The sequence below is a fragment of the Ornithorhynchus anatinus genome, chromosome X1, assembly GCF_004115215.2.
Source record: "Ornithorhynchus anatinus isolate Pmale09 chromosome X1, mOrnAna1.pri.v4, whole genome shotgun sequence".
In the NCBI taxonomy this organism is placed as follows: domain Eukaryota; kingdom Metazoa; phylum Chordata; class Mammalia; order Monotremata; family Ornithorhynchidae; genus Ornithorhynchus; species Ornithorhynchus anatinus.
Window position 1 is genome coordinate 100887509 of NC_041749.1, and position 3354 is coordinate 100890862.

A 3354-nucleotide genomic window follows, 5' to 3' on the forward strand; every position below is an offset into this window, starting at 1 on the left:
GCCATTGGATTTGGCAAGAAGGAGTGGTGTTTCCAGTGACAATGTATGGATCTGAAAGCTGGACAGTGAAAAAACAGGATAGAAAGGACATCAATTCTTTTGATGTGTTGCTGGAGAAGGTTATTGCAAATACCATGTCCTGCCCAAAACACAAATAGATTTTGGAGCAAATTAAACCAGAGTGGTCTTTGGAAGGCCAAATGACGACTTAGGTTAGCATATTTTGGGCACATAATCAGAGGACTAATTCTCTGGAGAAGACACTAATGCTAGGAAAAGTCCAGGGAAAATGTGGAAGAGGCAGACCGGCAGCTAGACAGATGGAGACCATAACAACAATAACGGAAAAACCATTAGAAAGGTTGCGGATTATGGCAGAGGACAGGATGTTCTGGAGAAAGTATATCCATGGAGTTGCTATGAATTGGAAATGACTCAACGGCACTTGAGAACAATAATAATAATAATCTTAGAGCAAGCACATAGTCTGTGAAAAGGTCCTAACTACCTAAATTTAAAAAAAATCCTTCTTTCTGGTCATTCAGTTTAGCGGCGATATTGTTAATATAATAAAAGGTCTCATGGACTCAATCAATCCATAATATTTATTGAGCTCTTACTCTGTGCAGAACACTGTACTAAGCACTTGGGAGAGTATCATAAAATTAGTAGACATGATCCCTCTCCTTAGGAGCTTTCTGTTTCAAACTGAGACAGTAGTAATAGGAGCAACAACAGAAGCATTCACTTAGCTCCTATTTGGAGTGGGGCACTGTACCAGTTGCTCGGGAAATATGGACTAAAGTGTCATTCCCTGACCACAAGGAACTAATACTCTAAGAGGGGAAGAGCCTAATTTCATATACATACATATATATATGAATATTCTATATTCTTAAAAAAACAACCCAATGGGCCGAGCCAATATAGAGTGGCTAAATAATATTTCAACAGCCTTTGGACTCTGTTTTCCACTGACTTTGGGAGCAATAAAACTAAGATAAAGCAGAAAAGGAAATTTCCTTCACCTTAAGTGCTTCTTGCACTGACTGCTCATACAGGCAGAACTGTCGTGATTATTTAATCAGAGTTCAAGCCAGTTACCATTCCAAGCCCCTTGCACAGCCATTGTTTGGGTGGGTCTGACCCCAAATTTGTCTGAACCTGATGGCCGGAGAGGGCACAGGCATGAATAGGTCAGAACTTGACAATCCAATGCATGTGGAGCTCTGGAGTAGAGAAATGAACTCTACTAAATAGTTCAGTGCAGACATAAAATGGACACTGCACTACATTCAGCTCTTTGCTTCCAAAAAAAGAAATGTTCAAATACATAATATCTGCTAGGAGGTGATGGCCTTACTAGGCAGGGCATATTTATGCTACTATATATAAAATAAAAAACTTGTGACAAGACCAACCAAGAATACCATATGTGGTTATGATTGCTTCATAGGGCAGTCACTGAAGGATCTCACAAATTCTAGAAAATAATAATAATAATGGCACTTATTAAATGCTTTCTATGTGCTAAGAACTAGGGTAAATACAAAATTATAAGATGCCATTGTCCCTATCCCACAGGGGGCTTGCAATCTATCCCTTCCCCATTTTATAGATGAAGAAACTGAGGCCCAGAGAGTTGTGACTTGCTCGAGGTCACACAGCAGGTGATGCAGTGTACAATGCTCTGCATACAGTAAGCGCTCAATAAAAACAATTGAATGAATTGAATGAATGAATTAAATGATGCCAGAAAAATTATAGCAGGCACACAACATAATAGCGGGCACAGTTCTGGGTGGCCGCCCTCCTTGAGAGGTGACATTACTATTATTATTTTTGCATTTGTTAAGCATTTGCTATGTGTCAAGCACTGTTCCAAGGGCTGGGATAGATACAAATTAACCAGGTCACACACAGGCCCTGTCCCTCATGAGGCTCACAGGCTACCTAGGAGGCTGTGGAATTTAATCCCTATTTTACAGATGAGAAAACAGAGGCACAGAGAAGTTAAGTGACTTGCCCATGGTCACACAGCAGACAACTGGTAGAGTTGAGATTAGAACCCAGGTCCTCTGCTCTTTTCTATTAGGCCACGCTGCTATTGCTGCCATTCACTCAGAGGGGCCAACACTTCATTTTGAGCATGGATGCAAAATAGGGGGTGGAGCTTTGAGAGGATAGGGATGTAAGAAGTGGAAGGTAGGGAGAAACGAAAGGAAGGGATAGAAACACAGAGGGAACTGAAGGGAAAGGAAAATGACGGAAGGAGAGAGAAAGATGACAAGGTATAAAAGGTGTAAAAGTTGGAGAGCCCCCTCCTTCACCACTGCCACATGAGGGTAAGACACAAGTGGTCTCCATTGACCCCGCCTCGGAGCCACCCACCCTCTTGTAGTTGTTTTATGCTGTAGAGTTGGGTTCCAACCCATAGCAACGCCATGGATACATCTCTCCCAGAACGTCCCACCTCCATCTGCAATCGTTCTGGTAGGGTATCCATAGAGTTTTCTTGGTAAAAATACAGAAGCGATTTACCATTGCCTCCTCCACACAGTAAACCTGAATCTCCACCCTCGACTCTCTCCCAGGCCCAGCACAGGGGAGATTTGACTCGTAGCAGATCGCCTTGCACTCACAAGCCATTGCCTAAACTAGGAATGGAATGGGTAGGCCTCTGCTTGACTCTCCCTCCCATAGTCGAGACTGGTAGAGTACTGGAAACTCTCCAGGTGCAATCCTGAGAGGTGCCCACCCTCTTGCCTCACCCTTAATTGATCCAGTGCTCCACGGACCCACACAAACCTTGTCTCAACGGCAGCCGTAACTCGAGTTCCCACCTCTGCCCTCTCCCACAGATAGGAGCTTCACCAATTAATCAAAACAAAGAGTAGATTTAGTATTTAATAAAAACAGTAAGCAAACATACCCAGGGACATACCAAGATTAAATTACACACACACACGAACATACATATATTTCAACACATTTTCATGCAAACACCTTCAGCCTTTGAAGCCTTCGTAAGCACTCAAGCCTTTCTGATTTTCCTGTTTTGCTTTTTTCCATCTGTTTGGAGTAGTATTTGCCATTTTTCACTGAAATGTGGCAATAAAGGCAGCAAAGATATACAAGAGAATGCCATTGTTTTTGCATGTTTGCAAATTCCTCAAAAACATTTGCTTTTTTAAAAAGTCCAGGCTTCAGAATATAATATAATCTAATTTACATTGATTTGTTGCTTAACTCACATCACTTGGCTCACTCCTGACACAGTCTGGAGTCTAGATTTATCGAAGGGGCATTTCATAGTAAATGTTCTTTTTTGAGTCATACTGAAAATCTGAAGGA

At 41.9% G+C, this 3354-nt stretch overlaps 1 non-coding gene across 1 annotated transcript; it reads right to left on the bottom strand.

Annotated features, from left to right (window-relative positions):
* Positions 1–2615: 2615 nt before the first annotated feature.
* Positions 2616–2753, bottom strand: LOC114807062. Its single transcript, XR_003755115.1, has one exon. It is a non-coding gene; the product is annotated as a small nucleolar RNA SNORA7 (small nucleolar RNA).
* Positions 2754–3354: the final 601 nt, after the last annotated feature.